We start from the raw sequence: 25,897 nt of genomic DNA, 5'->3' as shown, positions 1-25,897 counted from the left end.
ATGTTCACGCTATAGCAATGCTATGTTGTTTTGTATATATACTACTGCTTATAGTTAAATTGTATTTAATGTGTAGGCCTATTGACAGTGTTATTGTTGCAGTTAGAGAGATTTGCTTTTTTAGCCATGCCTATTGCTTTTTATTCATTGTTCTATACCATGGATTTGCATGTATACTCTAAATGCATAAGTCTTATATCCTGTATGTAGCTAGGCATATTGTCAGTATACTATCCTCTCAGGTTACATTCTGTATCATTCCATATCTACTGCATAAAATGTTAATGTGCATTTGCTTTACTTTATTTTCAATAGTACCAAAGTTTGGCACAAATCACCTTGGTTATTTTAAAGAACTGATATTTGTTTTTATATTGAATAGTTAGTTACATGTTTTGCACTTGCCCCAGATGATCTTTGCAAGGGACTACAAAGAGTTTTGGCTCAGGGGAGGAATGTGATCCAAGTTCAAAAGTCCACTGGTATGGGGCTCTCTCCTCATTGATAGAAATTAATCCCCTGTGTTTGCGTGTGGGACAGGATGGAATTTGGAGAAGATTGGAGAAAGAAGAGCTCTAGTCTTTTGGGGTTTCTTCAGTCTCTTGACTCTCTTCAGATCTTTTGAATTTTCTTTGGGCTCTGTAGTTACTGCAGGAGCTTCTGTCTTCCAGATTCCAGAAAGATGGATGATGCCAATCCTGCTTCAGGTTCCTGAAGGGAGAATAACACTCTGGGAAGAAGCCAACATGAAAGGAGCTGGTACTCTCCATCACATCCCTATCTCCATCATGCTATACTAGAGACTTCAGGGTATTTTCCCTTTTGAGTGAGATCTGGAACTCTCTCTTGGTTGAGCTCCCAATGGGAGAGCTCCTCCACTCTGTACTGCCTTTTATGTGCTTTCCTATGTATATTTTCTCTGATTTATGTTGTGCTATCAACTTGGATGAATAGGAGGATAAAGAAGAAGGAAGAGGAGGAAAAGGAGGAAGGGGAGAGGGGAAGAGAGAGGGAGAATAAAAGGATGTAAAAAAGAAGAGGGGGAGAAGAGGAGGGAGAAATAAGAGGGAGGAGGAGGAAAAAGAAAGAGAAGGAAAATGAGGAGGAACAGTAGGAGGAAGAGGAAGAGGAGGAGGAGGGAGAAGAAGGAGAAGGAGAAGAAGAAGGAGAAGGAGAAGAAGGAGAAGGAGAAGAAGGAGAAGGAGAAGGAGAAGGAGGAGAAGGAGAAGGAGAAGGAGGAGGAGGAGGAGGAGGAGGAGAAGGAGAAGAAGGAGAAGAAGGAGAAGAAGGAGAAGAAGAAGGAGGAGAAGAAGAAGGAGAAGAAGAAGAAGAAGAAGAAGAAGAAGAAGAAGAAGAAGAAGAAGAAGAAGAAGAAGAAGAAGAAGAAGAAGAAGAAGAAGGACAACAACAAGAGAAACAGTACCTGAGTGCAAGGACAAGATGAAGTCCAAAAGAGTACAGCTAGGTGGATGGGAAATTATGAGATTGCTGCCCTGGGCCTCCCTAAATGGATAATCTCAGAGGAGCTCTCTTGATATCCATCCTCTGCTCCTTCCAAAGAGAGAGGCAAGAGGTTACAAAACAGGTATGAGATTCAGTATTGATGTGACCTTTCCAGAAGATGAGTTTCTAGAGACCATGACTAGTAGTGCAGTCAAGTGGAAAATGATAATATTTCCTGGGACTTTTAATTTTTGAAACTCCTACTCAAAATTCTATTGTTAGTTTCTCAGATTGCACAATCCTATAATATAATACCCATTTTATAACTTTCTGCATATAACTTTCTGCAAAACTTAAAAAGCTATCATCAATACAAAACCAGAGCCATCTATAACTTCTTTATAAAAATGAAAAGAAAATTAGTTTCTTTTTCTCATAAACTACAATCTAAAGATTTATAGGGCTTTAAGGAACATATCACTATTTCCCTGGCAATTGTCATCTACGAAATGAACCAAAGGATTTGACTCTCTATTAGACACCAAATGTATGCACAAATCTCACCCTAAAACTAGTCTGATAACCTAGGTGAAACATTAATTTTTATTTCATATATTTACTATTTTAACTCATGTATCCAAAGCCTACATAGGCCATAGTTACTGTTGTTGTCTCTTTAGAGGGCAGAGAAACTCAGAGATTAATAGTTTTAACTGTCGATCTGTAAGAAAATTCTAGGGAAAGAGAATTAATGGATAGTATGAGAAACACTAGGGAAGACAAAGAAAAAGATAGAGACCTTTCTTGATGTGATTGTTTTAACTGTTATCTTTCAAAGAGAATGAAGAGAATTCTTGAGAAGAGAGGGTGTTGGTTTTTTTGTTGTTGTTTTGGTTTTTTTGCTCGGTAACTTAAGTGAACTGAATGGTGGGACTGTAATTTTGGAAGTTATTTGTTCTAAAGTTTTGTCTTCTGAATAAACACTTTCTTAGAAAATATAAAGCTTGGTAACTTACTTTATTTTTTATTTATTTATTTATTTATTTTTGCGGGGCAATGGGGATTAAGTGACTTGCCCAGGGTCACACAGCTAGTAAGTGTCAAGTGTCTGAGGCCAGATTTGAACTCAGGTACTCCTGAATCCAGGGCCAGTGCTTTACCCACTGCGCCACCTAGCTGCCCCCTGGTAACTTACTTTAGAACCTAAAGGAGGCTAGAAAAGTTTAAAGAATGACAAGTTAATGTCAATGAGTTAAAATACTCAAGCTGAAAACTTCTTGGTTAGAAAGACTCTTGCTGTGATCTTTTTCACAGCTACAATATTGTGAAAAAATTTTATGCATTTATGTTATTATTAAGATGCTGCCATTTTAGTGACAACCAAGGAAGTATCTTGGCATACTCATGGGTTTTGCTAGGTCTTAGGATGAGGACAGTCAATATGGTAATGAAATAAGTAGCAGGGCGAAAAGTGACCACTCCATGAAGTCTACAAGTAAGGTTAGTGGAATGTTCCTTCATCCCAAAATACATTGCTATGCAATCCTTAATTATCTGACAAGATCATAAAATGTTAATGTTTATGGTTAAAAGGAAACCCTGATGAAGGTAATGATAGAAGCTTTCTAAACCTCAAAATGAAGAACTCAATCACTGATTTATGTAGCCAACACAGAAAACTTCTGGAAAAAGACAAAACACATTGGAACAAGAGCAATTAGAACTGAAAACAAAAGAAAAAAAAATGATCATGTCTCTCTTACAGAGTTTTCAGCTTAATTTGCTTTTAGAGACTTAACCTTCATAAGCATAAATATCATCAAGCCTCAGGTTTTTGTTTTTTTAAATTAAGCTATTTAAAAACCCCACTGATCTCATAAGCTATTTAAATGCTAAGGTTTATGGGAATACTTCTCAGATTTGGTCACCTTTCTTTTATTGACTGATTGACTGGGCTCTGGCAGCACTAATCCTACTGTCTAAAATGTAATAATATGATACTCACTTCTTCTGAAGCTCAGGGCTATTGTATGGCTGTAATTGACTAGGGACTGACCATCAGCCAGTTAAGAAAACAAAACCAACTCAAAAGAGGATTATTCCTGCTATTATTTTGTTCTGAATACATTCAATCTGTTTATCTTTCCTGCCTGCACTGGTTGAAAAATTCAGTTTCTCTGAGTCAATGCTGTGTAATTTTTAAGACCTTATAAGACCTTCAGAATTATTTTTCTTGTTATTTTAGCCATAAATACCAAAGAAAGAGAGATGCTATGGCAGGGATTGGGGGGTGAAGGGGACAGAGAAGAGTCTTTTCCACTCTAGCAAAACTGACCATGGCTGCTGAGTGGATAAAAGTCATGGAAAGTCTCATAGTTGTTGGCAGATTGGCAGGGAAGTGAAGGGGAGGGATCTTTGCTATGCTAAACTATAGTCCACAGATAATTCTTTCAAGTGATCATTTAAAATTTATTTGCATTTTTAAAAATAAATTCACCTTCTTAATGGTCATCCAACAGTTTACTAAAATCTAAAGCTAGAAAACTGTTAGAACTATTCTGGGTATCATATTTTAGGAAGAACATTGATAAAGAAAGAAGCATTCAAGAGAAGAGAACCAGCAGGAAAAGGGGCTTAAGTCTCATGCCACATGAGGATCAGCTGAAGGAATTGTGGGTAGTTAGTCATGGTTCAATGGGAAACCATGACAGCCATCTTTAACTATCTGAAGGGCTGTCATGTGAGAGATTAAACTTCTATTTGGCCCCAGAAAGCAGATCGTGGAGCAATGGGAACAAGTTATAAAAAAGCACATTTATAATTGGACTAAGGAAAACTTCCTTTGGTTTTTTTGGTTTCTTTTTTTTTTTGGTGGGGCAATGAGGGTTAAGTGACTTGCCCAGGGTCACACAGCTAGTAAGTGTCAAGGTGTCTGAGGTTGGATTTGAACTAAGGTCTTCCTGAATCCAGGGCTAGTGTTTTATCCAATGCGCCACCTAGCTGCCCCGTAAATACTTCTTTTTTTTTTTTTCTTTTTTTTTCTTTTTTTCGTAAATACTTCTTGATAGTTATAATCGATCCAAAAGTGGAATATTTCCACTTTGGATGTAGAGTGGTGGTTCAAATCTCACTTTTGAAGCTTCTTCACTATGAGATCTCAGACAAGTCTCTTAACCTCTATAAGCTTCAGTTTCCTAATTTGGAACGAGGGAGTTAGATTCAATGACCTCTGGGATCCTCCCCAGGCCTTTGACCATGATCCTTTAAATTAAGCAAATGCTAGATAACCATTGTTTGATGTGATATAATGGGGATTTGTTGGGTAATACAGGTTGCAGTAGATGATGACAGAATTCTTTGAATCTATCATTGCTTTAGTCCTAGGTTTCAACATAAGAACTAATAATTCATATTTAAAAGATCTCAGATATTGTTAGTATGGGTATTCCATCCAACAAAACAATTTGGAACTCCATCTTTTACTTAGCTGGCAATGCTTTCATGTTGCAGTGGCCAAAAAATAAAATGAAATCATCTTATGGAAAAACAGTTAATGATGATAGGTTTAAGAAGAGTAGGGGAAAAGAAGAGAAGGATGAGATATTATGAGCTGAGAACAGAATTACAGAGTTCAAAATCATAGAAACAGCACAGTTTTAAGTGTTGGTAAAGTCAAAGAAATTGAAGCTATCATTTCAGGGGGGCAGTATTATATTAGAAAAATACCACTGGATTTAGTCATAGGATCTTGGTTCCATTGCTGCTCCTGCCACACAATAACTGTGTGACACTGAGTTAATCATTCAATTCACAAATTCTTATTAAGCACAACCTTTGTGTCAGGAATGATGCTAAATGTTGTCCTAAGTCACCTATCTGGGCCTCAGTTTCCCCATCTGTTAAAATGAGGGGTTGGATTCTTGTTCCTTTTAGGTACTTCCCAGCTCTAAATCTTTGGTTTTATGATTCCTGTCGGTGACTGAGATGAAATAAAGACTCAGATCATGAGAACTGAATAAGCTAGTATACTAGGAGATCATAATATAAGAGGGGACATCAAATAGAGTCCCATAATATAAGAGGGGACATAAGTGGAGTCCCAAGTATGAGTGCAGAGGTTGAGGGAAACAAGAAGACTGTGAGCTCAATGTTGAATCCGTTGAGAAAGGAGGGAGAACTACCTGGATTGCCTAAATGACAACAACAAGGACTCTGACCTGGGAAATATAAATAAATGGAGTAGGAGCAGCTAGATGGCGCAGTGGATAGAGTACCGGCCCTGGAGTCAGGAGTACCTGAGTTCAAATCTGGCCTCAGACACTTAACACTTACTAGCTGTGTGACCCTGGGCAAGTCACTTTATCCCAATTGCCTCACTAATTAATAAATAAACAAACAAACAAACAAACAAATAAATAAATAAATAAATGGAGTGATTCTCAAAAGAGGAGAGGTTGCTGAGTGATAGTGACAGAGATAATTTAGGAGTGGTCACGAGGAGCAAAGATGACACCGTTGATTCTATAATTATAATCAAAGATTAGATTCTAATTGAGTCTAATTCTCCTGACTCTGTATCAGAGACCATGAGGGAAGAAAGCACCTACTTCATGAGAGGATGGCTATGGATGCTGGATCCTCTAGGGAAATACAGGTTTTAGATGAGTACAAGAGGATGGAAAGAGTATGAAAGAAAGAGATCTGGGCAGAATAAAGCATTGTTAGTGACAGAATAGGGTTCCAGAGCACAGGATGGAAGGCAGAGGAAGAGAGGGGTTGGTGATGGGTAAGGCTGAGATAAATGGGAATGAAACTATAGGGGTGTGGTAGTAGAGTAAGGACATGGACTTTTTTTACCTTAGCAACTGCTGAATCTGAGTCATAATAACAGAAAAGGCAGGAGCTTACTAACTATAGAATGTGGAAAGTATTAAAAGATTGAGAGTCCTACATCCAGTGTCCTATGACATAAGAAGTAGTTAACTACTCTCTCAAATCCCAGGGAAGAAGTCAAGCCAATAGCATTGTTGGGTTAGGCATAAGTGTCTGTAAATATCAAGTGATATTGCCTGTAAATATCAAGTGAGCATGCCCAGTGGGCTGAATGAACTTGTGCTCTGTGCCAGTTATTTTGCCACATCCCAAAATGACACACAAAAAATATCTAGCAGATGGAGCACCCAGGGGTTCTGGTAGGGACTTGTAACTGAGACCTTGGTCCTAAATGATGATTCAGTACCAAGAGACCTGGTATCTGAGGCTCTGGGCCTAAGTGGAGATGTAAGTACTTGACAATAAGGTAGCCATTACCTTATTCTGTTTTTTTTTGTGGGTTTTTTTTTAAGTGAGGCAATTGGGGTTAAATGACTTGCCAAGGGTCACACAGCTAGTAAGTGTTAAGTGTCTGAGGCCAGATTTGAACTCAGGTACTCCTGACTCCAGGGCCAGTGCTCTATCCACTGTGCCACCTAGCTGCCCCGCCGTTACCTTATTCTAACAACTGAATAGACGTTTTTCTTAAAAGATGCAGTGAAGCAAAGTGATGTTAGACAGACCTCCACATGTGGCTATGGATTCTGAGATGGGGAAGCTTCCAATTTAAAGAATTAAAAGAGGCCAAGACTAAAGCATGAATTCATATATGTCCAATAATAAAGCCATAGTGTCAATGGTTCCCATACACAGTAATGATGGAAAAGTGACCTATTGTCATAGAGACATAGAATAAAGGATATGGAGCCTCCACAAGTCACAATAATCAATCCTTGGGCAGAAAGGGTTACAAAACCATAGTGACTGCTTGAGTAATGGCAGCACCATTCATGATCTCTAGATCTTGACCAGAAAAGTGATACTTAATATATCCCACTTCAGCTCTACAGAATAAAACCTCCAAATGTAAATAGAAAAACAGCATAAAAGAAACTAAAAACTGTGAAATTAAAATGCTCAAGTTTGTCCCTAAAAAACAGATAAGAAAATATATCTCCCCCACCCCCTTCCTTCTAGAAGTGAAGGGACATGCATGGAGAACATTGTTTTCTTTCAAATTCATTTGTTAAGTTTTGCTGAACTCCTCTTTTTCTTAACTGTCACAAGGGATGGATCACTGGGTAAGTAATGGGGGAGGAATGCATTTGAAAATGAAGGAGTGGGGAAAATTTCTATCAATAAAACTTAAAAAATTAAATAACATAAGTCTCCTAGTAGCAATTACACTCTTGTCCTAACATTTATGTTCTTAGCACATTAAAAACAGTATAGACTAATAGATATTGGCTAAATTATGGTATAGGAAAAAGGGCTCTACTTCTAAAGTCGGGGGGACATGAGTTCATACCCCAGCTACTTTTACTTACTCCTTGCATGTCTTTGGTTAAGTCATTTAAGGGGCCTCAGCTCCATATATATATAAAATGGGGAGTTATACTAGATGGCTTCTGATCTCTCTTTCAGCTCTAAAGAGGTTTAGAGGCAGAGCCCACAACATTCACTACCTGTCTTTTGGGGATCTTTTAGTTGGGATAAATAAGATCAGGGGAAATTCTAAATATCATTTTTGAATGAGTTTGAAAAATATAACTCCTTTGGACAGCAGCTTTCATTGTCCTCTTTACTAAAACTGGTTTTATAGGGTCCTCTTCAGAGGTGGTAGATAGAGCAGCACGATGTGGATGTCTTCTCAAAAGATTACAATACATTCACTTGGGGTTTTTAAGTGCAGCATTAAAGAATTCAACTTTTTATTTTTACATCTTTTACCCTCAGTTTCTGATCTGAATAATGTATTTATCTGGGTTTGCAGCACTCATTACTGTTGTATAAACTGTTAAATCGTTCAGAATTGGAAATACTGAAAAAACCTTTAAAAGTGTATCCAAGTTGATGTTTTCCTGTCCAGTCGAGTTAAGGGCCTTGACAGCAGGTGTTCTTCGGTCATCCCACTGGGGAGTTGGTTTCCATTAATCAGAATTTGTCTCAACCTGGAACCATTCTCCATTTGTAGGATCAAGAGGCCAGAAATCTCCAGGATCACCTCTATTTCTGGTGATGACCACCCCCTCCTTGAGGGACATGCCAAGGCCCATTTTTATGGGACTCTTTCCTTTTTAATGGAGATGAATGCCCTGCCCTACATGAACAGTTGGGCAGAGTTGGTGAGAAATAAAAGAGCTTAAGCCTTTGCCTTCAGAACTCTTCAGGTCCAGTCCTCTTTGAGATTCTTCAAGGTTCAAGTCTTCTTCAAGTAGTTTGAAGGGCTTCAGGTATTTCTGGCTTCCGGCTTTGAGAAAGAAGAAAATGGAAGAGGCCAACCCCTCTTCATGTTGCTGAAAGAAGAGACTCTGAAAAGATAGGAGAGGAACAGGCATTCTCCAAAATGTCTCTTTCCCCAGCTTGCTACTCTAGACACTATGGAGAATTTCCCCTTGTGTGATATCCAGGACTCTTATTTGAGCAGAGTTATTTCACTTCCAATGGGAGAGCTTCTTCACTCTGCATGGTCTGATATATGTTTTCCTAAGTATACCTTCTCTGGTTTCTGTTTTGCTATGATTCTGGTATTTGTTGGGAAAGGGGTCAAAGTTTGGATATAAGCTTAGGGTCCTTCTTCCCCCTCAAAACTGACAAAGTAATCAGAATTTAGATGGAACTCATTCATCTCCCCTAGACTAACAATATTTAAGGGATATGATGGCTATACTTTTAGCCCAATCCCCTGTCTCTCTAAGAAGGGCAGAGTGGTAGCCTCTGTCCCCAACTTCCTACTTCCCCTCTAGGCAAGAATAACAGTCTCCCCTGGAGACTGGTTCAGACAAGCAGATAAATAGACTACCATCTTAAATTTCAAATAAATAAAAAAAATAACTGTACAAAATAGATAGTCACTACTTTTTTATAGTACTCTTTTTCTGTTACTTGTATTGGAAAATAATATTTGTCAAAGTTTGACAAGTTCATAATAAAAAAGTAATTTTAATAAAAATAAATTAAGTAGCTAATGTTAATATGATTAAGCACAAGTTTATGTTGCTTGGCAAAAGCAATTGAAGATTTTCTCTTCCAGGATATGGAAAGTAGTTGAAGAATCAGGGACACTGGACTTGTGGTGACTAAGCAGGTGAGTTTTCTAACACAACACGGAAGGAAGAGGTAAAACTCCAATAGGTAAAATATATTAGTCAGAGAAGCCCCTTTATTAGAGATGTGCACTGATTAATTCAAGCACTAGTTGAAAATATTTTTATTTTCTTAACGAGAAGCAATAAGACAAAAGACCCAAACAGAATTAAAATAAAAATGTTATTAACATATAAACATAAATATTTAAGTAATTAATATATAAAACAAAAATATAAATATTTAAATAAATATAAAGTACTTTTAAAAATCATGCAAATCATTAAACATTATTGTCACCTTGGGGGTCATAGTAAGAATAACACCTACAATGTTAGTGGGTTAGTAGTAGTTGGTCTTTAAAGAGCAAGCACTATACAAATTATTTCCCCCACTTCAATAATACAAACATCACCACCATGTTGGATTTGACTTAATATCTAAAAAGGGTTGTATGTATGGTACCTGAAAAAATTATCATTCTCTATGGAGCCTAATGAAATCAAAGGTATCCATATTTAAAGAGGTTACTAACTAATGTCAATCCCCTCAGAAATATACGTTAGTTAATTTCTGCTAAGAAACCATGGGCTTAAATACCTATAGTCTTAGTCTCTCTGCTCTTTGCTATGTCAGCCTCCTTTCATAGATTCAAGCATTTTGAAGAGTTCTGAAGCTGCCATCATACAAATATGACATCCAGAGATTAGGTACAAAGAGTCTAAAAGATTATATTTTTAAGTGGTATGATATCAGTTCCTCCACTATGAAAAGTCAGGAAAGGGCTCAGAGGAGCCAATTGGCAAATGACCAAAATAATTAGATGGTTGGTAAACAAGGGAGTTTTGTTATACTCTAATATCCATAAATCACAAAACAACTAACTGCTATGATATATGATACAAAGAACAACCATGTCTTGCTATAAAAGAAAAGGTACCACATTAAATAACAGGTTTTGAGACCTAGGAGAAATCTCTGGAGCAATGTAGCTCAACTCATATTCAAAAAGTAATTCTCACTCTCATATACCTAACCAGTGGTCATCCATCCTCTTCTGGAAGACCTCCAGTGATGGGGAACCCCCTGCCTCCCAAGGGAATCCACTCCACTTTTGGATAACTCTCAGTATTAGGAGGTTAGATTTTGTTTTACTCCCCTGACATCAAGCCTAGACTGACCTCTTTGTAACTTTAACCCCATAGTTCCTGATTCTGCCCTGTGAAGACAAACAGAACTAGTTGAAGCAATCAGTGTTTTAAACTAGAATCCTTAAAACACATTAAGCAATGTTTATTCCCCACTTATGACTTCTTTTATTCAAGCTAAATTTTCAAAGTCCTTTCAACTTAGAAGGAACCCAATTCCTCCGAGCATAGTATTTAATAGATATCAAGATACAAAATCATAAGATCTCAAAAAATATAGCTACATACATCACCTACATGTACTAATAATAGTCACACTAAAAATTATTATGCCCATTATTAATTTGTTAGGAGCAAATAAAAATAAATTATTCATGCAGGCTAGATTTTCCATGCATGAATTCCCCAAGTGTAATTTGGACTATAACATACAAATGTATCTCACTATAAACATATAATTAATTACTGATGTGGTAGATGGAACCCAAGGAATAACAAGAAAGTCTATAAACTTTCCATGCTACCGACTACCTCTTCTCTAAAACTTTCCTGATTACTCCAAATCACATTGATGTATTCCATTCTTTGTCTCCTGGCATTTGTCTTCTTAGACTTTGTCAAGGAGTTCTATTCCGTCATAGCTTATTCTTACATATTTATATTACACATTATTCTTGAGGCAGCTAGGTAGCACAGTGGTTAGAACACTGACCTGAAGTTGGGAGGATCTGAATCCAAATCTCACCTCAGACACTCACTAGCTTTGTGACCCTGGGCAAATCACTTAACCCCAATTGTCTTAAACATCTATAGCCATCTCCAGTCATCCTGGTGCATATCTAGCCATCGGACCCAGATGGTTCTGGAGGAGAAAGTAAGGCTGGTGGCTTCACACAGCCATGGCTGATTTATTTTTTTTTTAGCCCTGCCTGATTTAAATCCAATTCACAAGTCTTGACATCACTCCAATATCACAATCCTCTTTGAGAATGAAGGACAAACCACAACATTATTCGTACACATCTATTTACACATATTCTTACACAGACACAATTATTCTTACAAAAATATGTACACATTTCCTTAATGTGTACAAATCTTATTTGGACAGTTAGGATAATAAGCTCCTGGTATAAAATGGTAATATTGTAGTTTCTTTTCTATCCCTGGAATCCCATATATAGTGCTAGACACAGAAGTTGTTGAACTCAGGGAAACCAGGAAAAATGTGACCTCTTTACTTTGCTACAGTTCCTAGTTTTAAAGCTTCAAAGAAATTGTAACATAAATCTGCAAAACTATAAAAAAAATCTTCTTTCCAATCAATCAAAATCTAAATAGAATGACTACCACTAAAATTCTAATATTATGAGACCATTTTACTTGTCACTCACAATTTTTAAAAGAGGTGTGAAGACAATAGGGATCTAACGTTCACATATAGCTTACTGAGGATAATATGCTTAGAAGCACAAAGTTCAGGGTCTTCTTTGTTAACATCATCTCAAATTGGAAAAACTTAATTTCTGCATTTTTGAAGGCCTGTCCAGTTTGAAGCAATTTCAGGATTTCAGGACTGGGAAAAAGAGAAGAAGAGGGTCATTTTTGGGGGGGGGGGGGCAGGCAATGAGGGTTAAGTGACTTGCCCAGGGTCACACAACTAGTAAGTGTTAAGTGTCTGAGGTTGGGTTTGAACTCAGGCACTCCTGAATCCAGGGCCGGTACTTTATCCACTGTGCCACCTAGCTGCCCCTCAAGGGTCATTCTTGATAATATTTATTTAGCTCCTGCTGTTTGGGGTACTATGTTAGGCATGGCAATGGATATAATCAACTCAAAAAGGAAAACGTTATAAATTGTCTCCCTGTTTCTCTCTTATTCTCCTTGTGCTGGACATTGAAAAGAAGTGTACCTCAAATTCAAGAAGTCAAACTGGGCTTAAATGGGTATCAGTAGTCATTGACCATAATCTTTTTCTATAAATAATTGTGAGCTTCATATGTTTAGAGTTATTAAGGATTACATTATCATACTGAGTCATTAGTGTTAAACTTGTATTCTTTTGAGTTAATTATTCCCTTGCTGGTCTGTGTGCTTGATAGTTCATTGTTATGTTTATTACTGAACTAAGAATTCCCCTACAGTCTAGATTCTGATGATCCCCATTAAATACAACTTTCTCTCTAGAGCAAAACTATGCGTGATGATATTTTACAACTTCAATTTTGCAGGCATGCTAGTACCAAAGACAAAAGATCACAGGAATCCTTATACCCTGACATATATAGGGAAGGACAGATTCAACAGCTGGTAGAAGTTGGAGGATCCCCTACTTTACCCTCCTACTACAAAGACCCAATAGCATGCCTTTCTCTCAGAGAGCATATATTTCATATATTGCCATAGTAAAAATTTGCTCCATACAAAAGAAAAGGATTATTTTGTCAGAGAGGAGGCACCTCTATGTTTTTTGTTCTAAATTCTAATATATGAACGAATGGGTTTAGCAAAGTTAACTTTGTATGCATTTAGAAAGTAGTTTGCTTATTTAGAAAGGCAAGGGGGTATTACTAAAAGCCAAGATGGGTTAATTAAGGAACAAGTCATGCCAGATTAACCTCATTTGCTTTTCTGACAAGGTGACTAGACTGGGAAATGAAGTAGACACAGTAGAAGTGAATTTAAGCTGGGCATTAAATGAAATCTTTTACTATGTCCTTAAGTACAATATAAAGACATGATAGTATAGTCAGATGGGTCTCCAACTAGTTAAGTGACAGGCCCCAAAGAGTAATACTTAACACACTGGTGCCATTGTGCAGGGCCATATGTAACCGAATATAATAAAATAGGTCTATGGTCATGGTCAATATTTTACACATTATTTGAATGAAGTAATGTTGTTGTTGTTGTTTTTCAGTCATTTTTCAGTTGTGGCAAACTCTTCATGACCCCATTTGGGGTTTCCTTGGCAGAAATACTGGAGTGGTTTGCCATTTACTTCTCCAGCTCATTTTATAGATGACAAAACTGAGGTAAAGAGGGTTAAGTGACTTGCCCAGGGTCACACAGCTGCTAACTGTAAAGATGAGTCTTACTGACTCCAGGCCTGACACTCCATCCACTGGACCACCTATCTGCCCCTGAATTAAGACCTAGATTATTATGTTATTTTTTTGAAGAGGTATCTTATGACTTTATTTTTTAAGAAAAGATCAATGGGCTCTAGGAGAGGAAAATGGGTGGGAAAAGGTTAGTCCATCTGTGCCTTCAGCGTCCTGGTAGTGATCTTGTCCTTTTCAATCATATGGACAATCACCCCCATTCCTGACATGGCATCCCCATCCACGGCATTCAGCATTGCTTGGGAAATGGTTTCAAAGAGATGCTCTAGTTAGATATTGGGTTCCCAGAGGGGTTCACACATCCAAAAATCTGCTCTGAGCAGGTGCCACTGACCACAAAGTCATCACTCACCATGGAGCAGCCAATGAGTTCCAAAGAACAAATAAAGGGCTCAGAGGTCTTAGGGTGCAAGCCAGCAATGACTGGCTCAGTGTAGTAGAGGCCAAACCACTTCTCATAGAGGAGGTTGGGCTACCATGCTCATGAGGGTATAAGACTTGATCTGTCATCCTTTTAGGTCATATATATTCAGCCGGAATTTGAGGCACTAAGCTGTGGTCTGTACCTTGGTGGCAAGCCCAGCCAGGCTGATATATAAGTGGTCACCCATGGGGAAGATCTTCTGGAAGTCAGTGTCTATCATCTGGGCCAGGACACCAAAGCGCCTGTCTGCTGCAATGGTCAAACAGTTCTTCCCCTTCTTCATGGCCAAGATGGCCTCTCCGTTATAGGACATGATAGATGCAGTGCTGGCGTTGAAGAGGTACCCAATAAATCAGCAGCTTATCCCCGACTCCCATAGATTATGATTTATACTAGAGATGACATGAAACTGGGAAGATCAGCAGAAACATCAGATAACAGACTCTAGTTTGATTGCTACTGACATAGACCTGTGATTTCAATGAAAGGGGCATTCCTTCTGATAATGAACAGCACAACCAAACTGTATCTGACCCAACTCCCATCTGTGACCTTCAGTAAAGACCTCAACAGGGAGTCCACCCAATGTACTACAGACCTCCTTCTAATTATCTTGATGTTGAATAGATGCCAATGGAATAATGGTAAATGACCCCATTTGGTAAATCAATTTCACCATGTTAGACTTTCTATTCCAAATAAGAGTGTGTTATAAATTGTCTCCCTTATACTATTACAGTTAACAATCGACACTTAGAACTGTGTCTCCAACACTCCAATATCTCTTACCATATCACAGTTAATAGCTGAGCAACTCCGGTGTGAGGCTAAGGAAGCAGAAGAACCTAAACCTTCTTCATCCAGCTCTTGCTCACACAGAAATATTCTACCTATGAGTCAAAGAACTGGAAGGCAGTTCTGAATCATGGACAACTGACAAGACTCTCTTCATATAATACTGAGGCCCCAAAGGAAAAAAACATCTGTTCACTTAAAGGGGAAGGATAGAGATACCAGACTCCTCTCAGTCCAAAATTATTAACTCCAGCTGGCTGAGCTTCCGACCTAAACAGGCACTGTATCACTTCTTAGAAGATGGACCAAAATGGAGACGCAAAATTAAGCATGGAACCTTGAGTTTGACATGAAGTAGTAGGCAAGGCTTCTGGAGCCTTGTTCTCAACCATCGCTCTTCTCCTCCCCCTACTCCCTGCAGGGCAACGAGGGTTAAGTGACTTGCCCAGGGTCACACAGCTAGTAAATGTTAAGTGTTTGAGGCCAGATTTGAACTCAGGTGCTCCTGAATCCAGAACTGGTGCTTTATCCACTGTGCCACCGAGCTGCCCCTCAATCATCATTCTTATCACTCTTACCATCCAACAGGGAATTCCTGTTCTCTCCTACTTCTTTTCCAATCATACACATCTCTGAGAACACCCTAAATGCCACTTCTTTTGCCCAATTCTTTACTGGTAATGGGTTTTTAATCTCCTCATGCCATCCATTTGCCTCTCCACTCGCCTTTGGGTGGTGCTGAACTTCAATCATTCCAGGACCTTAATATGCCAGGATTTACAGCCACTGAAAAGATGCAGAGGAATAAACAGGAATGCAAAGGATCCAGGATTCTGTGAGTCTATGATGTTGCCTGAGGTTGGAAGAACACAGTTGGTAAAAATTTTAAAAATTAAAAAAAAAAAAGATGAACCTTTGTTTCAAGGAAAAACTTGCTGTGAATGAAATCAGGCACACTTTCCAAAGTACAAGGGAGCTTCCTTTCTTCTTCCTGCTCATTTCTCAACCCAACACATTGTTCATGTACAGAGTCTTTCAAAGACATGTGTACTGATGGACCAAATCTATGAACTATTCAACCAACAACCTATCATTCTGAAAAACATTCTTCTTCCACTTGGTTTTACCTTTAGGGATAGTTTGACCAGGAGCTTTAGAAGACTACAGATATGATTTAGGAGATCCCAAGTTCTAGGACTTTAATGGAATCATAACAATGTCATCTGCATAAAAGGAGCACTAGATGGCTTTACCATCTGTGAAGACACCCTCTTCCATTTGAAAGCTGTGTATAACATCATCCACTATAACAGTGGGAAAAGTCTTTTGGTATCATGTCTGTTTTAAACCATAGAGGATCTCCAAACAAAGTGATCTCTGTTGTTACACCAAAAATTTTGTACAATTTTGAAACAGAGCTTGGAGACACATTGTTGTAAAAAAGATTAAAGTAGTATTTTGTTTTGCCAAATCCATTTTTTTCTTAAATTAACAAAAAAGAACTATGAGACTATATGCTCTAAACCAGGGGTTCTTCAGTGTTTTGTGTCATGGACCATTTTGACAGTGGTGATAATTGTTCATTTCTTCTTAGACATTTTTTTTTTAATAACTGAAGGATTTCAGATAGAGGTTAATGAAAATCAAGGTCTATTTTTCCCTCATCCAAAGTTCACAGACACCCTGAAATCTATCCATGGACACCTTAAGAAATCCATGGACTCGAGTTAAAAACTCCTTCTTTATACCTTTCAGTAACTTTTGTGACTGTAAAAATGTGGTCTGTTAAAAAAAAAAGTAATTTATGAAAGCCAGCCTGTTCAATACTCATAAATTTCTCCATGGAATCTTCAATGTATATGTATATTAGTCACAAATTTCTTTTAAAGATGGGAAACTAAGCATTTGGATCCAGTTATTAAAAATTGCTAAGTTACTGGTAGTAGTGGTGGTGGTGATGGTGTGGTGGTGGTGGTAGGATATGGTGTGGTATGTGGGTGTAGGTGTGTAGGTGTACTTTGAGGGAAAGGAAAGTATGAAAAGTTTAGGTCAATTTTTTTTTCCAGGTTGTGAATATCCTCCCCTTGTTTTAAGATACTTTGATGCTTGAGGAAGCTAGGTGGAACGGTGGATAAAACACTGGCCCTGGATTCAGGAGGACCTGAATTCAAATCTGGCCTCAGACACTTTACACTTATTAGCTGTGTGACCCTGAGCAAGTCACTTAACCCTCATTGACCCACTTAAAAAAAAAAGATACTTTGATGCTCAAAGCTCACAAAATTTTGTTGTCTCCAGCATTAATTATACTTCACCTTGTCTAGTTGCTTTTCTCATCTTTTTAAAAGTATTATTTATTTTTCCTTGGATGTACATATCAAGGATTGTAATGTTTTGAGTACAAATGTAATAGCTTCACTTAATTCATGGGAAAAAAAGAGTTAGTTACAAAAAAATTCTTTACATAGCTGTTCCATTTTTCATCTGTATGTTTTCCTTCCAGTTTTACCATGAAATAAACCAGAAGTGATTTTGCTTTTTGTGCTTTGTTTTTCTTTCAAATATTTCTTGCCACTTGAGGGGATGATACCATTATAATCTTCTAGCAGCATCCTCTATAATATATGACAAATGACTTTATACTTAAAACCAGCACTGCCTTGGGCTGCCATTAGATACAATTACCTTCATGGTGGTCTTCTTGCAAATTCTTACAAATGTCTCATGAAATATTTCTTGCTTATTTGGACACATGACAAAATAACTTCTCCCAATATTTTATTTTCTTCTACAAGGAGACTCTGTGAGCTAACACTCCCTTTAGCTTCAATTTCCATTTGTCCTCTAATTGCATTTGTAGTGAGAATATCAAGACACATATAATTCCACTCCTCCAGCAGTATGTTCACTGGGCAAGAATATCACATTTAGAATACTAACAGTTCTTGAAATTGTAGTCTAAAACTGTTAAAGTTCTTAGTCCCTTTAGCCATTTGTTCCACCACTTTGCCATCTTCACTGCAGAAATAGATGGGAGCAAACAGGACTAAGTGCCCATGTATATATTTTTATTTCCTTGATGGGTTCCCATGGCCAACTGGGGATAAGCCCCTCCCTACTTAGTGAGGCTGATCCCGGGAAAACAGGTTATCTCTTCTTTTAAGTCTATGTAATAAGCCTTTGTAGCATGGTAGAGCCTAATAGACTTAGCAGTGATGCAGCTTTCAAAGATACAGTGGCACCTCCATGCCATAATGAGGTACCAGAATTGGATTTGGTGGAAGTGACTGAGGCAAAGATTATATTTCATGTCCTTGAATTGGATTTAAAAAGATAAACAACATAATTACAGAATGAGAGAGACATGATCAAAAGGGAGTTCATGTGAGGAAAAAATCCTCAATTTTAGTGGACAACAAGCTCAATATGAATTAACAGTCTGATGTGGAAGCCAGAAAGACAAAATGCTATCCAAGACTGCATTAAGAGAAAACATTGTCCAGAGAACGATGAAGATCCCTTTACAGGCTGCCCTGATAGGCCACATCAAAAGTACTATAGCCACTTCTCATCTCTTAGAATGAACACTGACAAAGTATCCTATAATGAAAGTGGCCTGAATCATGAGAGAACCAGAAATTATGATATAGGGAGAACTGTTGAAAGAAATAGATTGGTTAGCCTAGAAAAGACTTGGGAGAACATAGGAGCACGGATTTAGCACTAGAAAATGTCTGAGAGACATTTACAAAAATATATATCAACCAGATTAATAGAAAAGGAAATAGAATACTTAACCATATTTTATTTTAAAAAAGGGGGGAGAAGCAGCTACATGGTACAGTAAATACAGTCTGGGAACCAGAGTCACAAACACCTGAGTTCAAATCCAGCCTCACTTACTAGCTGTGTGACCTTGAATCATTCACTTAATCCTGTTTCCTTCAATTTCCTCATCTATATATAAAATGAGCTGGAGAAGAAAATAGTAAACCACTCTAATATCTTTGCCAAGAAAACCCCAAATGGGATCATTAAGGGTTCAACATGACTGAAATGACTAAATAATAAAAAAGAAATTGAACAAGCCATCAATGAGCTCCTCAAGAAAAAATCCCCAGGACTAGAGGGATTCACAAATGAATTCTACGAAACATTTTAGGAACAATTAATCCCAATACTATATAAATCATCTAAAAATTAAAGTCCTATCAAACATTTTTGTGACACAAATATGTAGCTGATACCTAAACCGAGGAGAACAAAAATAGAGAAAGAAAACGATAAACCAATTTCTTTAATGACTATTGATGCAAAAAATTTAGATAAAATACTAATAAGAAGATTGCAGAAATATGTCACAAAGATCATACACTATGAGCAAGTGGGATTTATTCTAGGAATGCAGGGCTGGTTCACTATTAGGAAAATTATCAGCACATTGACTATATTGATAATAATAACAACAAAAATCATAATATCATATCAATAGATGCAGAAAAACCCTTTGACAAAAAGCAAAACCTATTTTTCTTAAAAACACTAGAAAGCATGGGATTTAATGAAACCTTTCTTAAAATGATAAGTAATTGGGGCGGCTAGGTGGCGCAGTGGATGGGACACCGGCCCTGGAGTCGGGAGTACCTGAGTTCAGGTCCGGCCTCAGACACTTGACACTTACTGGCTGTGTGGCCCTGGGCAAGTCACTTAACCCCAATTGCCTCACTAAAAAAAAAAAAATGATAAGTAATTTCTATCAAAAACCCAATAACAAGCATTATCTATAATGCGGATAAACTTGAAGCCTTCCCAGTAAGATTAGGAATGAAGTAAGGAAGTCCATCACCACCTCTATTTTTTAATATTGTACTAGAAATGCTAGCTATAGCAATAAGATAAGAAAAAGAAAATGAAAAAATAAAAATAGGAAATGATGAAAACTATCATTCTTTGCAGATAATATGATGGTATATTTAAAGAACTCAAGAGAACCAATTAAAAAACTAACTGAAATGATTAAAAACTTCAGCAAAGTTAGAGGATACAAAATAAACCCATATTAGTCATCAGCATTTCTATGTACTACCAACAAAACCCAGCAGCAAGAGATTGAAAGAGATAGTCCATTTAAAATAATTCAAGACAACATAAAATACTTGGGAGTCTACCTGTCAAGACAAACCCAGAGATTATATGAACACAGTTACAAAACACTTTTCACAGAAATAAAGACAAATAAATCTAAATAACTGGAAAAAATATTAATGGTTTAAAAGTAGACTGAGCCACTATAATAAAAATTACCATTCTACTTAATTTATTTATTCAGTGCCATACTAATCAAACTACCAAAGAATTATTTTACAGATCTAGATTAAGTAGCCACAAAATTCATCTGAAAGAAATGGCCAAGAATATCAAGGGAATAAATGGGGGAAAATGTTAAGGAAAATGGCCTAGCAGTTCCAGATTTCAAACTATATTAGGAAAAAAAAAAAAGGCAATCATGAAAATAATAGGGTTCTGGCTAAGAAATAGAGTGGTGGGTCAGTAGAATAGATCAGGTATATATTACCCAGTAGTAAAAGACCTTAGTAATCTAGTGTTTGATAAACCTAAAGATCCAAGTCTTTGGGGGTTAGAACTCAGTATTTGACCAAAATTGCTTAAAAAAAAAAAACAAAAAACCTCAAAAGCAGTTTGGCAGAAATTAGGAATAGACCAGCATCTCCCATTGTATGCCAAAATAAGAATAAAACGAATAAGTTATTTAGACGTGAAGGGGGATATCATAAGTGAATTAGGGTAGCATAAAAAATGTACCTGTCAGATCAATGGATAAGGGAAGAATTTATGACCAAACAAGAGATAGAGGGAATTACATGAAGTAAAACAGATAAGTTTGATTACAGGAAATCTAAAAGTTTTTGTTCAAAAAGCCCAATGTAGCCAAAATTAAAAGAAAAATAGAAAACTGGGAGGGGTCAGATTTTGAATCGAGTTTTGGGGTTTTTCTTTTCTTTTTTTTTTTTTTTTGGATAAAGGCCTCATTTCTCAAATACAGAGAGAACTGGGTCAAATTTATAAAAAATAAAATAAAATAAAGTAAGAGCTATTCCCCAGTTGACAAGTGGTCAAAGGATATGAACAGGCAGTTTTCAGAAGAAAAAAATCAGTTATGAATAGACACGTGAAAAATGCTCTAAATTACTACTGATTAGAGAAATGCAAATTAAAACTCTGAGATACCAACTCACACCATATTGACTAACATGGCAGAAGAGGAAAAAAAGAAATGGAACACTCACTCTTGGTGGAGTTGCTAACTAGTCCAACCCTTCTGGAGAATAATTTGGAATTATTCCTGGAGGGCTATAAAACTGCATACACTTTTACCCAGCAATTCCACTACTAGGTCTGTATCCCAAAAAGATTAAAGAAAGGGGGAGGGGTCCTATTTATACAAAAATATTTATAGCAGCTCTTTTTATAGTGGTAAATAATTGGAAATTAAGGGGATACTCACAAGTTGGTGAATGCCTAAACAAGTTGTAGTATATATGATGGAATATTATTGTGCTATAAAAATTAATGAGCAGGGGCAGCTAGATGGCGCAGTGGTTAAAGCACTGGCCCTGGATTCAGGAGTACCTGAGTTCAAAATCCGGCCTCAGACACTTGAAACTTACTAGCTGTGTGACCCTGGGCAAGTCACTTAACCCCCATTGTCCCACCAAAAAAACAAACAAAAACAAACAAACAAACAAACAAAAATGAGCAAGGTGGTTTCAGAAAAACCCAGGAAGACAATGAACTCATGCAAAGTGAAGTGGGGAGAACTAGATGATTATACACAATAACAATAATGTAAGGATGGTCAACTGTGAAAGACTTAGCTACTCTGACCAAGAAAATTATTTAAAATAATTCTAAAGGACCCATGATGAAAAATGTTATCTACCTCCAGAGAGAAAAATTATGAAATCTGAGTACAGAGTAAAGCATAATTTTTAAAGTATTTTATTATTTTCCAGTTACATGCAAAGATAGTTTTCAACATTTGTTTTCATAGGATTTTTAGTTCCAAATTTTTCTCCTACCTTCCCTTCTAAATATAATTTTGGGGGGGAAGGGCAATGAGGGTTAAGTGACTTGTCCAGGGTCACACAGCTAGTAAGTATCAAGTGTCTGAGGCCAGATTTTAATTCAGGTCCTCCTGCATCCAGGGCCAGTGCTTTATCTACTGCACCACATAGATGCCCCTATACCATTTTTTTTAGCTTTTTTGTTTGTTTGTTTGATTTTGTGTTTTCTTTTGCAATATGGCTAATGCTTCACATCACCTGATATATATAATTGAAATCAAGCTTCTTACCTTCTCAAGGAGGGGCGCTAGCTAGGAGGGAGGGAGAAAATTTGGAACTCAAAGTTTTAAGGAATGATTGTTTAAGGGGCAGCTAGGTGGTGCAGTGGATAAAGCACTGGCCCTGGAATCAGGAGGACCTGAGTTCAAATCCTACGTCAGACACTTGACATTTACTAGCTGTGTGACCCTGGGCAAGTCACTTAACCCCAATTGCCTCACAAAAAAAAAAAAAAAAAGATTGTTCGAAATTTTCAAGAAAATAAATCATTTGTCATGTCCGAATCTTTGTGACCCCTTTTGGAGTTTTCTTGGTAAAGATATTAGAGTGGTTTGCCATTTCTTTTCCAACTCATTTCATAGAGTGTTTTGTAATTGTGTTCATATATGAGAAAACTGAGGTAAACAGAATTAAGTGATTTGCCCAGGGTCCCACAGCTAGTGAGTGTCTGAAGTCAGATTTGAAATCACAAAGATGAGTCTTCCCAACTTCAGACCTTGTGCTCTATCTACTGCGCCACATAGCTGCTGCCCCCACTCTCCCAAAATTGACATTGTCCCAAAAAATGGAATCGACTCCCTCAAGGTACAATGAATTCCCTGCCACTAAAGTTTTTCAAGCAAATTCTGAATGACTACTTGTCAGAAACATTATAGCTCAGATTCATGACTTGGCCAGAAATTGGGCTAAATTGACTCAAAAGATCTCTTCCAGCTGTTCAGTTTTCTGATTCTATGATATTATGAATGAATGAATGGAATCATCTTCCTGGCATGGATATTCTTCCATCTAAACACTTATCAAAAGCCTGCTTTATTCAAGGCATTATGCTAGTTGCTGAATGAACTAAAAACATTCTACATGCCATATACCAATAAAGATTACTTCTCTAATTCAGAGATGTTTTAAAAGATTCATACAGCATACACTAGCAAGCCAAGCTGATTTAACAACTTAATGAAAATCTGTACGTACTTAAGATCAGACTGGGTTGGCATCTGTAGCAATTACTTTACTGAAACACACTTCATGGTGCATATTAGAAGGCAAGGCCAAACCTTTACATCATGCCATATAAAATTATTTCTTTTAGGGATTATGGTGCAGGAGGTGTTTAAAGAGCATACATCTATAAGACATTAGTACATGTACATAAATATCTCAAGACATAGGTAATAAGTAGGACAGCAAAAGAAATTCATTAGCTTCCTTAGATGCATATAACAAAGTATGCTCCAACAAGGTGAATGATTCCATGATATACACTATGAGATAGTTTAAATAAGTAATAATAACAGTGAACAATGTTTTTTTTTTTTCAGATGAAAAGCTATATGGTTCCACAATGAATGAGAGAAATGCTTTCTGGCTACAAACTGACAGTTCCATGAAACCCCCCTGAGGTTGGGAACTGGGTTTCAGTACTAATGAAGGAGACAGAGAAAAGATCCACATTTTATTGCTTTTTACTCACTTGGCAATAGTGAGCAGTGAACTTGCAACAGAAGCACTCAAGAGTTGTGCATTAGTGGGTCATGCTGGGAAATTCCAAGTCAGTTTTACCTGGGGTAAAGAACAGTCTTACTTCCCATGCAAAGAATTGAGGTCAGGCATTCCTGCCTCAGGTGTTTGCAGGGAAGGGTGATGCCAATGACACAGACTTTAATAGTAAAGTGTATTTTGAGCTGCTAGAATTATTTTAAAAATCAGAAACAAAAATTCCTGACTTCAGCTAAGCTTTTATCAATCAATGTCAATGACATTTTTCCCAAAGACCCAAGAATCTTGCTCTGTCAATTTAATTAAAAATGCATGCAACACATAGTTATAATGGTATCAATTATTTTATCTAGTTTGTGAACTGTTCATTGTAAGACTATTAAAGCTACTCAGCAGGCTGTACTTTAATGAAATAGATCCAATACTCCGGGGAGAAAAACCTGGGTTTTAAACTCCTAAAACCTCTGATCAAGTCAGTACTTTATTCTTACGAGGGAGCAATATGCTTTCTTTCTTCTTCTGGTCCTTGATCAAACATGCTTTGGGGAATTAGAGGAGTAATAGGGAAGGGGGGGGGGCAGAGCAAGCTATTGCTGCCATAGTCCAATGTGGAATAGGAGTGAAGGGAAAATTACCTTCAGGATGTATTAGACGTAGAAAGGAATAGCTCCGGTCAAAAGCAGAAGCACAGTCAGTTAACATTAGGATAACTAGGTTTATTAAGTCCCATGAAGGAACTCAAAGATTCAAGGTAGCAGATATAATCTTCTTAAATATTGCAAAGTTTCCACTTTCTCCCATTTTAAGAAAGTCTGATCCCTTTTGTATATGAAGCTGAGTAATCAAAATATACATGACTGAACAAAAACAGCCCGAGGGATTGTTAAGGAAATTAAGGGGCTAACATGCTGAGCAGCAGGAAAGCAGAAACTAATCAAGGAGACTTTTCTCTTTGGGGATCCCACACCCACATAGATGGATGCCTTTCTCATTTCTATGAAGTACCTTTGATGGTAGGGCTCTCACAAATCAAGATCAGTTCCTTTATCACTTTGGACAAAAGGAAATTTTCTGTTCTGGATGTCTGAAAATAGCTCCTGATTAAAGGATTACTGATTTAGATGGTAAAGGGCCTCAGAGGTATTATAGGCCCTCATTTTACAGATGGGGAAACTGGAGCCCAAAATCACACAGGTAGGAAGTGGAAAATCCAGGATATGTACCCAAATCCCATGACTTCCCATTCATCCAGCTTTCCATTGCATGGCACTGTCTTCTCTGTCTTTTTGATACTGACTCACTGAAAATATAGAGAAACAGTGAGGGACAGCACATAAAGAACCCAACTGGGGATTCAAAAAGCCCTGTATTTGGGTTCTGCCTCTGAAACATAGAACCTGTGTGAACCTGACCAAGCTATCTAAGCCAGCAGCCCCAAGCAATTCTAAGGCAACAAATTCCAGAGTCAGAGTCCAAACTCAGTCAGAGTGGGAGAGGGAGATCCTCACTGGGAGTCCCCATATCAGTACAATCATCAATTCAGTATATACGTGTATATGTGTATTTGTTCATACTTATAAAGGCAGATAGGTAGTACAGTGGATAGAGTGCCAAGCCTGGAATCAGGAAGACTCATCTTCTTGAGTTCAAATCTGGCCTCAGACACTTACTAGCTGTGTGATCCTGGAAAATGTTTCACCCTTTTTGCCTCAGTTTCCTCATCTGTAAAATGAGGTGGAGAAGGATATGACAAACTACTCCAGTATCTTTGCCAAGAAAACCCTAAATGGGGTCATGCAAGAAGAGTCAGACATGTGTGAACAACAACACGTACATATACATATGATAATACATATAAATAGTTGTATTCATATGTATATATACATACATATACACATTGTGTCATTTGAAGTATTGGGGGGAAGCCTGTTTCCTTCTAAATTATTGGAGAACTAGGCTGGGGTTTCTAAAAAATTGCTA

The 25,897-nt window shown here is 37.4% G+C and overlaps 1 protein-coding gene and 1 pseudogene across 2 annotated transcripts in view; both read right to left on the bottom strand.

The window, feature by feature from the left end:
* Positions 1–25,897, bottom strand: part of TRHDE (thyrotropin releasing hormone degrading enzyme) — a 516,103-nt gene that overhangs the window by 354,198 nt on the left and 136,008 nt on the right. The window lies entirely within an intron of this gene.
* Positions 13,963–14,571, bottom strand: LOC122728381 (annotated as a pseudogene).

Source organism: Dromiciops gliroides, chromosome 5 (assembly GCF_019393635.1).
Source record: "Dromiciops gliroides isolate mDroGli1 chromosome 5, mDroGli1.pri, whole genome shotgun sequence".
Taxonomy (NCBI): Eukaryota; Metazoa; Chordata; class Mammalia; order Microbiotheria; family Microbiotheriidae; genus Dromiciops; species Dromiciops gliroides.
This window is presented reverse-complemented; position numbering and strand designations above follow the sequence as displayed.